Here is a 13,955-nt window from a genome sequence, read left to right as displayed (position 1 = left end):
CACTGCAGAAGCCCAGCCAGTTGCCAAGTGAAATACCTTGATGCCAGATTCACTACAGAATTCAGACAGTAAACATGCCAGCAAAATTAAACAATAGGTCAACATGGCATTATGATCAACACCAACCCAAGGACTCGAGCAGGGTGTAGGGGAAGAGAGTGCATTTATGCAATCCTCTGGAGGGGCACCAGACCACAAAGCCTTCTGGGTTTAAAAAAAAAAAGAAATAGCTGCCCAAGACATGTGGTGCAACTGAGATGCCACGGTGCCCCTAGATTTGTTCACTCCTCAGCATGCCAAGGTTGTGTTCTTTTTTGCTCTCTGTGGGTTTAAAGGGTCCAGTTTCCAGTCATGTGGCTACGGCTGGTTGTAATATCTCAGACTGCGCTATAGACGTTTGGAGTGTCAAGTCAAATCATGGCTCCAGCGTTCTCTATATATACACACAGTCTATAGGCGTTTTCAGCAAATCGACATTCAGTCACGTTTCAATAAATCAATCAACACATTTCTGTCTAGTTCTTCATTCATATTCAATAATTCAGTCCACAATAAGATGTGTGTGCTGTCTGTCCAATAAGAAAGCACATTGATTTGAGAAGAACACCACTCCCCATTCCTGGGCAATTATGACAAACTCAAGCAACCTGCCAAAAAATCCTATGGTTTCACTATTCACTGCTTTTTCTTGGTAAACGTTTTCATATTTATGGAATATTTCCTTCAAATTTCTCATCAGACATGTTTATGCTAGCTGTAACATAAGTCCTAGCATGTTCCTCGCTGGCCTCGCACAATTTGCCAGTAAAGAGTGCAGGCGCATTACAATACACCATTTTCCCCATGTATAATATGTATTTCCTGGCTTTACTTTAAATCATGCATGACCTTATTTAAATGTCTTGGCTTTGTGCCTTTGAGAAGGAAACTGGCATATATGGTGGTTATACTGATGTTGCGTTTCTTTTGCCCCCTGAGAAGGATACAGTGCGATCTAAATGACGGCTTCTACATGACACAGTATGACAGAACACCGTTATGAGAAAGCTGGGAGGAAAAACAAAAGGATATGCTGTGATTTAAAGGCTTCTTGCTTCTACTGTAATTCTGCCCGAATAACTAAACCAATCTGGTTTTAAACCCTGCATAAACCTTTTTACATCGATGTTAAACTAATTCCATAGCTGAACAGACTGAATATGAAACAGATGTTTTGAGAAGGGAACAGAAAGCGAGAGAGGGCTTCTTTCTGGAGACAGTTAGAGATCACTGGGGTGTAAAACTCTAAGGGGGAGAGGTAAATCCAAGCTTAAATATCAGTCTCTGTAGTGCCTGTTCTGCTGGGTCACACAATCACGACATAGGGCAATAACAAATTGCATCATTCTGTGAATTGTGTCCTGATGTGTCCCACTGCAAAGGAGTTCTGGTCCTGTCTCTCTCTCTCTCCCTCTCTCTCTCAATTTCTCCCCTCTCTCACTCATTATCAATCATTGTCGTAGATGTGGTTTTGGTAATAGCTCACTGTTTTGATATATTTGCAGTTTAATGCTACAATCCATGACTCGATTCTTGGATCTTTCCATTTCGATCTCTCCTCGCTCTCTCGCTCTATGGTGGCCATTTGAAAACACACTGAAGGTCTTGACAGTGTAAACACACACAAGTCTCAGCTTAGAAAGCTGACTTGTAACAAACACTTGAGCTGTGTGTGTGTGCAAAATGGCTCCGCTCATGCTTCAAAAATGCTCTCAACAAGTCCACATTCAGCGCATACCAAATCACTTGTCATGCATAATGCCTTGTGATGAATTCTGGGCAAAAATGTAGTGTTTTTTTAGGGGAAGGATGACATCAGTGTAGCTGAATTGCTTCTCTGGCTCAGTTTCTTCAAGCCTTCATTTCTTTTCTCCGACGTTCAAATTAAACCCGGCACACTAACCACAGAACACCGCGGTGCATAATTTATACTTGACACCCTTAACGTAAACACGTCTTTCGCTACATCATTTATCCATACTTCTCTTAGTGTTTATTTTGCACAGTAGCAGTAACTCAGTTTCTCATATATATATTAGCTGCAGGTCTAGCCTAGCCTGCAGTGGTGCGGTGTGGGGTCTGGCTTGGTAGAGGGCTACTTTGGTCCTGGGCTTGTGGCGTGGCCTTGAGGCAGAAGTGGTACCGCCCGTGTGTATAAACAACACATATATTTTTGTTTGCTTGTTTGGTGTGTGATGCCGTCTGCCACATTGAAAGTCAGCAAAAAAACAAAAACAAACAATCTGGATGCTCAAAGAGATTTAGCTCTGTTCAACACACACACTACCAACCGACCAGTTTGGTGGATATGTTTGTGGAGTGGCGGCTTGTGGCACAAATTGTGTGCGGGCACAAAACGAGGCCAGTGTGTGAATACAAGGAGTGGGAGAGGGTAGACTCAAGAGGAGAAAGGACCTGTTATGCCTTTGCCCCCTAAAATACCACAAATAAACTTTGGCTATAATTATCTGTTTAGCAAAGAAACTCCACAATGGACATGATCCATGACAATATAAAGCAACAAAAAAACAGCTACAAACCATGGTAAATTTTAGGTATTTAGAAAAGGTCTAAATAGGCCTGTGATCTAAGAAGCAGATTCCACAGCTCTTCTCCATCTATCCATCCATCATAAACCAGTTTAGCATCACTGCAACAGCCAGAACATGACAGAGACCCCTTAACACACACACACACACACACACACACACACACACACACACACACACACACACACACACACACACACACACACACACACACACACACACACACACACACACACACACACACACACACACACACACACACACACACACACACACACACACACACACACACACACACACACTCTTCATCCATACGATGTATTAGTAAACTGATCTGGCTCAGTAGAAAGGTTAAACTGATTAAGACTTTGGATGGGACACAATTATGACACAATCTCTGTGCAATGCATAACCAGCCGCAGCCCTGGGTCTTCAGGTTTCCGATACCAGAGCGTGATAAAACGTTGAGGAAATGGGAAAACTCATAATATTGCATTCCAGACAAATGCAATTAGAGTGTATCACATGTAGTTAATCCTGTATGCTTTGATACCTGAGGATGAAGTTGAAAGCAAGGTAGCTGTAGTGGTTTGACCTTTTCTACTTTGAGTTCATTGTTGCCATTTACAATGTTTGCGAGAAATGCTCTGCTGTTTTTGATGTGCATGTTGGGCCAATTTCAATAGTTTTCTGTATTTCTTTCAGCAACATACAAAGAAAAAAAGATGCAGCAGTTCAATATGCCATGATTCACATTGACATGTACTCATTCCAGCAATACATATCTAAATTCATGGATGGTGAATATAATCATCACAGCCCGGTCATTTCAATAAGAACTGGTCCCTGAGCATATACCGAAAAAAAATAAAAGATTCTGCATGTGCATAAGTCTTCGTTTAGCTTTGCCTGGCACAGTTTTTTATTTGGTGGCTTGATCCAAGGAAAGTTTATTAAGCTATACGTGCTAACATTTTTGTTGTAGCTAGCTGTGATTTATGAATGTAATCAAGTTGCAAGAACCTCAAGGCAAGTTGGCTTTTCTTGAGCAGTTTTGTTAAAATAAAATAAAATACTGTGCAATTAAGACACACCTGTTAACAGGCTGAATTGCATAGTACAGATTAAGAAATAGAGAGAGAATGAAACACTGACTTAAAAACAGAACAAGAGGGGGGTCACGTGACGATGTCTGGCTAGAAGACGTGTTTCCACTGAGCTCCCGCTCCCACTTGTCTTAAAATATATTTTATTTCAAGTTATCGCTCCCATTTCGGCTGATCACATTGACTCAAGAACTAGCGGCAAGCAGAAAAAGTACAATTTTGACAACAAATGATGTCGAAACAGACAAATCCACACACGAGCAATGGCTACTGCTGCAACTACTAGCCAAAAAACGGATTCGCCATTACTTTTCCGCTTCGGAGGAGCAGGTGAAGAGGAACCCTCCCCGACGGTGAACACCGAAGCTCTGATTCGCGAGGTAACTCAAAACTTTGGCGACATGATGGAAGAAAAACTTTCCAAATTTTAAGGAGACTTTGGAAAAAAACGATCGAGAGAGGCATCCGCTTTAACATGCGCTTCCCGGCTACACTGGCTGTGAACCACAACGGCAAAGAACACAAGTTTGAATCACGAAGAGATGCATAAAACTTTCTCAACACGCTGGAGTAAAGCCGGACAGGAGACGCCTGAAGTATGACTTTTTTCATGCTTGATCTGGGAGACTACATGGACACATATCATTAAGGTCTACGTAAGTTTTGTTTTGTTTTAGTTTTTATTATTATTATAACAGCAGCTATTGTATTTTGAGAGGACACTTCCACATACTACTTTAAAGGCACAAATGGTGACATGGCTTTACTATGTGCAATTAATACGTTCAAGGTTTGTGTGGTTATAATTAAGTGATCTAATTATGTTAACATTTAATGAGGGGCTCTCTCTGTTCATTATTAACATAATTTGATACCTTATATTGATATGTGGCCGGAATAACAATAGGCAGGTAACAAACTTTTTGTTGTGGGGGCGGGGGTGGGATATGGAGCTTTTTTTATTTTTTTATCTTGCTCCAGAAGTGTAAACTGATTTTAGCAGCATGTGCTCCTATAGCACTACCCAGTAGCTTTTTGTTTTTGATGTTGTTTTGTTTTGTTTTGTTTTGTGTGTTAATATTTCTCATACTCTGGGGCCTGTTTCAGGAAGCTGGTTTTGAGGCAACCCAGAGTTTGTTCGCTCTGAGTTAGTGGAAACTCTCGGTTTTCCGTTTCAAGAAGCAGGTTCAGCGCTACCGAGAGTCAGTTACTGCGGCAACATACGCCGTGGGTCTAACCTGCTGGATAGGTGGTTAGACCTACCCTGAGTTTGTTTTCACTTTACGCTGCAGCTCCGACTGAAGAAAGAGTCACTGTCACAACGCAACCCTGTACAGTTTAAAGCAAAATCACTCTATAGAAATCTCCATCGGGATGTTTTTCTCATTTCCTGATGATTTTACGTTTGACCGATCATTTATCTGATCAGTAGCCTTGTTCTCAGCCCTCGTGCCGTTCATATGCGGCCACCTTACACATCGTGAACATGCTTTACATTCAGATTACTAAACCTATTGTATTGTATGTATCTCGTTATTTATTTTTATCATTATCAGTAGTTTTTAAACATCTGTGCCACTGAACATAGGCTATTTATGTCAGGTTGAAATGTAATTCTGCGGCTGCACGCGATCGTTACTGTTCACTTGTGTCATCCCAAAGTCACAGACAAGCCTCGTTAAATAGCCCAATATGAATATATAAATAATATAATAATTTAAACTGTGATCACTAGAGGACAAGGGATCTGGTAGGCTAATAAAACAATCAGGATCTACAATGGAAACTGTCACCTTATGTGTCAAACGTTAATATCTTTCACTCCCCATTTAAAAGAAGCGACAGTCTGTTTACTGCACAGTATGCCTATTATAGCTTGCCTACATAATAGGCTACAGCGAATATAAAACACTGTCAGCAATGCTTTGCAGCGGCAGCTTAATAATTTTGTTGCTGCTGATATGCGTAACTTAATTCTTAAAATAGACTTGCTTCTCATACGGAAGCAATGATGCTCTTGACAAAAAACTTTTGCACCGTTTTTTTCTGAATTGCCAAAGTGATTAGATCAGAGTTATGAGACAATATCCCCGTTCATTCTTCTCCATAAGCTCATTCGTTAATATTTCGTACTCTAGTGGGAGGAGCGGAGAAGTTTTCTTTTTTTTTCTTTTTTGAGAAGTGGAGAAGTGGGAGGATCAAGCATTTGTTTCTTCTGTTTCCATGGTGAATCATGTTATCAGCGATCCATTGACGATGGCTTTTATGCACACGCTCCACCCAGAGTGAACACGCTCAGAGTTGATTAACCCAACGCTGATCCACTGTTCTGAAACCGAAAACCCAGAGTTGCTCGTCAACCCTGCGCTCTGAGTTGACCAACCAGCTCTGAGTTGACCAACTCAGAGCGCAGGATTAAACCCAGAGTATGTAAAACCAGCTACCTGAAATAGGCCCCTGGTATCTTCTTTATGTTTACATTATTCTCTGAGTATGAACAAGTTTCTTGTTGTTTGTGTTCATACCAGCACAGATCACTCATTTCATGCGCCATATAACTCTGTATTGTGCTATGCTCATGGTAAGGGGTCATTTTCAGTTAGATATGGATCACTTTTATTTGTTTTATGTTCAATCATATAGTTAATGAGTAGCACGAAAATCATAACGTTAAATGTCAAAGGAATCAACCATGTTGTTAAGAGAAGCAAATTGCTTTCCACGCCTAAGAAAGACAGGGTACAGGTGGCATTATTACAAGAGACGCATCTTACAGATATTGAACATTTAAAATTAAATAGGGACTGGGTGGGTCAAATGTATTACTCTTCTTTCAATTCAAGAAGCAGAGGGGCAGCAATACTTATCCACAAACGTCTTCCATTTACACTAGATAAAGTTGTTCGAGATACAGAAGGAAGGTTTGTTATAATCACTGGGTTTCTATATGGTGAACGGGTTCTCATAGGAAGTGTCTATGCACCAAATACTTTTGATAGCTCATTTTATTCAAAGTTACTGGCTAATATTTCTTCCATATCCCCACCTTATGTAATACTTGGAGGTGATTTTAACTGTGGTCTGGTGCCTGAGATGGATTATGGCCCACCTAAAATCGGACCTCCATCTAAAATGGCAAGAGCTACGATAGAGCTCTGCTCTGATATTGGCCTTTTTGACGCATGGAGAATCACTAATCCACGAGGAAAAGATTTCACATTTTTTCTCGTCTTTTTCTAGAATTGATTATATCTTTGTTTCTAGACCACTACTAGATAGAACCGGAGCTTGCTCCATTAACACATGTGTTCTCTCGGACCACTCATCAGTCTCTATTGAAGTAATGCCACCTTACCATGACCCTTTTTCTAGACACTGGCGTCTGTATCCGTCTCTTCTTAGCAACCCTGCATTTGTGACTTATTTAGAAAATCAATGGGAACTGTTTATTTCCACAAATGACTCATCTGAGGTTTCTGCGTCTACTCTATGGGAAACAGGCAAGGCATTTCTTAGAGCATCTAAGACAGAAGCACTGTCTTAGAGGGTCCATCATTTCTTACACAGCCGCAAAAAGGAAGACTACATTAGTGAAACAGCTAGAGCTTGAGCGAGATATTGTTAGCTTAGACAGAGAATTTAAAGCTTCTTCCTCCACATCTGTGTTAAAGTAATTAGAAGCAGCCAGATCTGCTTTAGATCAACTTCTAACTCAAAAAGCAGAATCAGCAATATTTTATGCCAGGCATAGACTGTTTGAATCCGGGAACAAACCTGGTCGGCTACTTGCTAGACTAGCCCAGGGCAAAGCAGGGTTCTATGCAATACCCTCGCTCAGAGACAGAAGGGGTGAACAACACTTTGAAACTAAAATTATCAGTAAAATAATGAAAGAGTTCTAACAAAATGTATACTCATCTGAGTGTCAAAATATGTCAGTTCCGAGGAAAAGTTTTTTTGATAATATTAAACTCCCTTCATTATCTGAGAAAAGCAGAACAGATATGTGTAGGCCGATAACGGCCCAAGAGGCCCTGGATACAATTAAATCCTTACAAAGTGGGAAGGCTCCAGGTCCTGACGGTTTTGGTCCCGAGTTTTATAAAAAGATGGCAAAATTTGTGGTGGGTCCTTTAACTAACATGTTTATGGAGTCATTTGACGGGGGCTCACTTCCACCAACTTTAAATCTAGCCCATACATCTCTCATTTTAAAGAAAGATAAACCCCCTGATCTTTGTGCATCTTATAGACCAATAAGCTTGCTCGGGGTTGACTGTAAAATTTTATCCAAGCTTCTGGCTAGGAGGGGTACGCGTCAGGGCTGCCCCCTTTCGCCTTTATTATTTGCACTTGCCCTCGAGCCTCTTGCAGAAGTTATAAGGACCCACCAGGGGCTTTCTGGTGTCAAGTTAGGAGACATTGAATACAGGATATCACTCTATGCTGACGATATATTATTGTTTATTACAAACCCTGAGAACTCCATCCCTACCTTAATATCAATCATTAATCAATTTGGCCAGATATCGAGGTATAAAGTTAACTTCAACAAGTCAGATAGACAATTTTCGATGATTGGTTCTCAAAGGACCTAAGATTTGTTTCTGATTTATTTGAAAACGGTAATTTCATGTCATTCAATCAAATTCAGAATAGGTACCATGTATCACGTAACCACTTCTTTGGTTTTCTCCAAGTGAGGCATTTTGTAAAATCGAATCTTAAATTACCGAATGATCAACCAATGTTGAGTCCTATTGAAAGCTTCCTTCTTCATTTTAATACCTTCAATGACAAGAAATGTATTTCTCTCTTTTATGAAAAATTAATGCCTTTTAACTCTGCTAATTCTGACAGAGCGAGGGATCTATGGGAAAAGGACTTGGAGGTTGAACTTGGCACAAAGGCCTGGTCCAATGCTTTTATGTCTGCTAAGAAAATATATACATGCAACAGACTCAGGGAGAGTCAATATAGAATATTACACAGAATGCAACGTACTCCTCAATTTCTACACAAAATTAATCCTGAGATCTCCCCCCTCTGTCTTAAGTGTAATAAAGAAATAGGAACCTACTATCACTGTATTTGGCAATGTCCTTTAATATCCAGATATTGGAAAAACGTTGCTAAGGAACTTAGTTCAATTTTTCACAAAAAAATTAAGTTGGACCCAGTTTTGTTCCTTCTGAGTATAACTACGGCACAGCTCCCTCTACCCACTGGACAGTTGATTTTATTGTATAAACTTCTGCTTTTAGCAAGATGATGCATTCTGTTCCAGTGGATTCAGGAGAAGCCTCCCTCGGTTACACAATGGTACAGAGAAACATTTTACAAGTTTTATTGACAGTATGAAGACACAGAGATGAAATAGAGAGGGGGACGACATGCAGAGAACGCCCCAGGTCGGAGTCAAACCCGGGTATGCTGCGACGAGGACTGAGCCTCTAACAACCACACCACAAGCGCCACTTAGCCTTAAGGCTTTTTGCATATATTTTTTTATCTTTCCTAGTTAATAATGTGACTCTTTATAGACATGTCTTTTCCATCTAAACAAAAAGATTCGGAGGGGAAAATGAGTGGAGGATGTGTTGTGGTAGCGTTCAGTATGTGTTCAGAAGGTGTTAAGGGTTTAAAAGCTGTTCCAAACTCTGTTTTAAAGAATAGATAGAATGTGAAAGGGAAATGATGGTGGTGTTGGAGAGTCCTGGACCACATTACTGAAAAAGATTGACTGGAAAACTTTTACGGCTCTCGACAAGAAGTTGGCCTGGCCCATTCAAACAAGCGAGGTTTATCTATCCGGGGCTTTCATTCGTATGCCAAAACATCAGTCTCAGAGCCTCTCCGCCAGAAGTTTCATCATACCAATATCACATGTGAGCGGTGTTGTGTTACTATTAGCATGACGACCGGCTCAGTAGACTTGACAGGAGGACCACTGAACCACTGGACGGGATTATGGGTTTTGTGGGAAGAAAATATACTATTTAGCCAACTGATTAAGAAATTTACCTGGGGAATGACTGACAAAGTCCTTTCTGAAAATGATTTAATGGGTTGCAAAAGGACAGGACCTTCAGATAAAGTTCTATAAATTGATCTTTATTTGGGTCACATTAGACCATTGCATTTGTGCCATTTTAGCAGACTTAGGGAGCTCTGTTTTCCCTAAGCAGGCAGTTATCCCTGACATGCTGAATCAATGCCCTTTCTCGCCTATTGACCCCCGATTACTTTAAATGAGCCATATACAGACCTCTCCCCTTCCAGTGCACTGGAGTGTGTGTGTGTGTGTGTGTGCGTGTGTGTGTGTGTGTGTGTGTGTGTGTGTACAGCCTGAGGAATCAGTTGCTTGCCCTGCAGCCTTACAGATCCACAATATTTTGTGTTGGTAATTTGGTTCATGCGTGCCTGCGTTTCTTCAGGTCACTTTGAATGTCTGGATGTTGTAGCTGTTCGGTGCAAAACATTGTAGTTGGAATTCGGCAGATAAAATAAATTATTATTTATCAAGCGAGGAATGACATGCTCCTTTAGTAGCTTTGGGCCACACTGGTTCAGAAGCTGGACTCTGAGATTGTTGCCTGTACATAGTGTAGACAGACTGGAGTGTCAGAGGCTCATACGGGTACAACACCATTAATATCAACTTCACTCGCCGCCCGCACCGAGTGCCCAGACAGCTCCAGTTTCAGGTAGCATTCAGAGGAAAAGTCGGGTCATGTGCTGAACCTCACTTTTAATTAGCTAATGGCACTCGGTTTCATCTACTGCGTCTGAGCTGATTACTCACAAAAGACTCCATTTAGCCGTGAAAACACACGCCATCTTGGCATCAGCCCATGCACTACATCTTATCAACATCTGCCGCAGAGAGATTTTGCCCCTCTCCTCCAAAAAATCTGTCTAGTAAATCTAAATATACAGTATATGTTTGCTGGTTTCACACCAGTGAAAAAAAGAGGAAATTCCCTGATCTACACTTTTTTCCAGCGAGCCTCGACATCCAACTTTCCTTCATCATGTGGTTTGACAGAGTAGGCCAGTGTGTGTGTGTTTTGGTGTTTGTGTGTGTACATGTGCATGTGTTTGGATAGGGTCCCATTAAGCAGCTAATGCTGGCTGTGTTTTATCATTGTGAAATGGGTAGGTCTCCCTATGTCTGGCCTTTGGCTGCAACATATGAGCAACACTAAAGTACTGTTTGAATTTACCCTTTTATGTAGGAATGTTCTTTTGTTTGTAAATTATATGTCAATTACAACTCGTTAATTGCTGGGGGAATTTTCTTTACTTTAATTGCATCACAAAGAAAGTAATCACCATTAAGATCAATTAATCGTAATTAAATAAGCGCCCCTTAATAAATGTGTATTTTTGGTCAGGTGCAAAAATACAATTTTCAAATGAAGATTTTAATATTGCATCCCAGCCAAATCACATGTACGTTTTAATAATATCACACTTTTTGTTAGAAATCCTTAAAATATCTTTCCAAAAGATCTTGATATTGGAATCCTGCATCTAAAGACAGTAGCATAACAAATCCACTGGCTCAGGTTTCATGCCTCAAACCACAGACTGAATCCTTTATCCGTCAACAACTTAACCTCTAACAGCATTAAAAGCATACTTTTGTTTTTAACTGTACTTACCAAAAAATAAGGGGAAAAAAGCTACACCAAATAAACCAAATAAAGTTCACAGGGCTGTACTACTGCCTGCAGTCACTCTGCAATGTACACACTCAGTCCTTTCCACATTCAGACACTTAAAATCCGCTAGGCGGGCCTCTGCCAAAGCACAACAATATCCAAGTCTGGGACCATGTCAGGGCTACCCTTGCTGGATATATTTTTAATATTTATGCAGACGCAGGAAAAAAATATAATAAACTAAAACAACAAGTGAATTAAGCATGAAACACAACAGGATATTGCAGAGAGATTATGTTGTTTCCTTCTTTGCCCGTTCGTCCTTCAGTGCTACACAACAGCCCAGGGCTCCCTTTAATTGGCTGGGAGAGGGAACCAAACATATTTCCTAAAGGGCAGCAGAACTTTTGAAGATCCAAGAACTCCACCATTTACATATGGAAGGAACTTTACTAAGAATTTCTTAAAATATTAGCCAGGTACAGAATGTGACAGGCCCAAGCCAGGGGTCAGGGTAAGACTTGTGTGCTGTGATAATGACTTTTTCCTGCCAAGAAGCAGCATGGAGCAAATGTTGTGCAGCTGTATGAAGCAACAGAAATACAGTAAAAGTGTGTGTGTATATATATATATATATATATATATATATATATATATATATACTGTAGAGAGAGAAAGAGGGAAGAGAGGGAGATAGGGAAGAGAGATGTGTTATGTTTGGATGTGAGGAGATCCCCATTTCATAAGCGCCTACAGGAGTCTGCCACTGGAAAGATAATAAAGGGATTAGCTATGCTTTTTCTAGAGCATTTGGTCCTACAACAGAAGGTCTCATCTGCTTCCTTTATACGAATTGCTGGAATTCTTGAATGCCTTTGTCTATTGCACGAGAACAACAAACACAAGAGGCATCACTGCTAGTGGCCAAAAAGCACAAAACCTCAGACAAAAAAGAAGAAAAAAATTTGGGATGGAAACAACTAAATTACATGTGCGCTCTTTCAAATGCACAAAGACACCAGGTTTTCTATGATTGCATATGTACTTCCCTAAACTATATAGAAACACAGTTACAAATGCACATACAGAGCGTGTTTATTTTCTCTGGCCCTCCAAGTTTATCTGCTGAAGTCCCAGATCAACATAAATTCAATCCCTGCTGATTAGATGTGTTGATTCAAGCTTGAAAACATTTCACATTTCTGTTTATGTTCTGTCGGAAAAGCAAGAGTGTTACAACCCAACGTACTGTACACGGAATCAATACTTCCTATTGTGAGAGTCAATTGAAACAATATTCCCATTTTCACATTGCTGCACGGCTGTGATTACGCGTGGGTTGTGTGTGATTGAAAAAAGGGTGTTTAGAAGGTAAGGGTGTTTAGCACAGTGCCTCATGTCCGTAGACAGAGTCCAGTGGCTTGTCCACACTGAGCTGAATTGTTCCAGGGCTCGCATATGGAAAACATCTCAACACACACACACACACAAGCATGTGCAATCACAGGCACAAACACAGGCGCGCACACACACACACACACACACACACACACACACACACACACACACACACACACACACACACACACACCTTGCTGTGTGTCACCCACATGTGACAAACCTGCACAGCTCCCCAAAGAGCAACCATGACAACAGAAAAAAAAATGTTTTTAACAAAAAACAAATATTAACTACAAAACACTCCTAAAGCAGAATCAACAGTTGGGAATTTTCATTTCCCGCTGAACCAAGGAAGCAGAAACACTCATACACTGGAGTGAAGTGAAGCAGGGAGAACAGCAGCAGCAGCAGTTCAGTTGGTGTCTTTTTGCCTTAAATCAGCATTCGGCTCAAGTGCACCAACAAGTATCGGTCAGAATCAACATGAATTTCTCTCCCAACTGCACAGAAAACTGCCATAATAAAAAGCTTTCTATCAACAAACCTTCACTTCAGTTAATTTTACAAGCCACTGTCTATAACAAAATAAACAAGACCTGGATTTTTTTTAAGAAAAAGAAAAAATTCGGCCTTGAGATTCAACAGGTGCTGAAGCAATATTGCAGACTCAGTTTTTCAATAATTAGGATTTGGATGGGTTCCTAAACTTGACGAGGACCAACTCTGACAGGGGCTTTTGGGTGAAGCCATGAATTGAGCAAGGCTAGCAAAAAGTTACCGACCATCCTTCTGTGGCTCCCTTCTCCAGACTACTCCATTTCTCCGTATTTTAGGCTTGGATACAAAGTCCGTTCACTTAATACTTGTGGGACAGCTCAATATTAAAAGCTCCTATTTAAAAGGATCATGTGTAGGCATTGTTTGGTTATGTTAACCATATGTGTTGGCTTTTCATGATCTGAATCCCTTCTCAGAAAACAGAGTGCTCGTGAAAATAAACATGGCTTCGCCCTACACAAATTGTGGACTAATTGTGTATTTGGACTAAATCATTCTTAAGGTTGGAGGGCTTTTTCCATTTGCTAAGGGACGCAGGGGAGTGACAGGTTGACATTGATTAGTGTGTTGACTTTTGGAATACAAACCTTACCTGCAAAGAATACAGCCACAGATCTATTTATACTGACAAAGTA

The 13,955-nt window shown here is 40.6% G+C and overlaps 1 protein-coding gene across 2 annotated transcripts in view; it reads right to left on the bottom strand.

The window, feature by feature from the left end:
- Window positions 1-13,955, bottom strand: part of glis1b (GLIS family zinc finger 1b) — an 80,767-nt gene that overhangs the window by 36,064 nt on the left and 30,748 nt on the right. The gene's annotated exons all lie outside the window — the stretch shown is intronic.

This window comes from Ammodytes marinus (genome assembly GCF_949987685.1).
Source record: "Ammodytes marinus genome assembly, chromosome: 8".
Lineage (NCBI taxonomy): Eukaryota > Metazoa > Chordata > Actinopteri > Uranoscopiformes > Ammodytidae > Ammodytes > Ammodytes marinus.
Note: the sequence above shows the minus strand (reverse complement) of the source record. Positions and strands in the feature narration are given on the sequence as shown.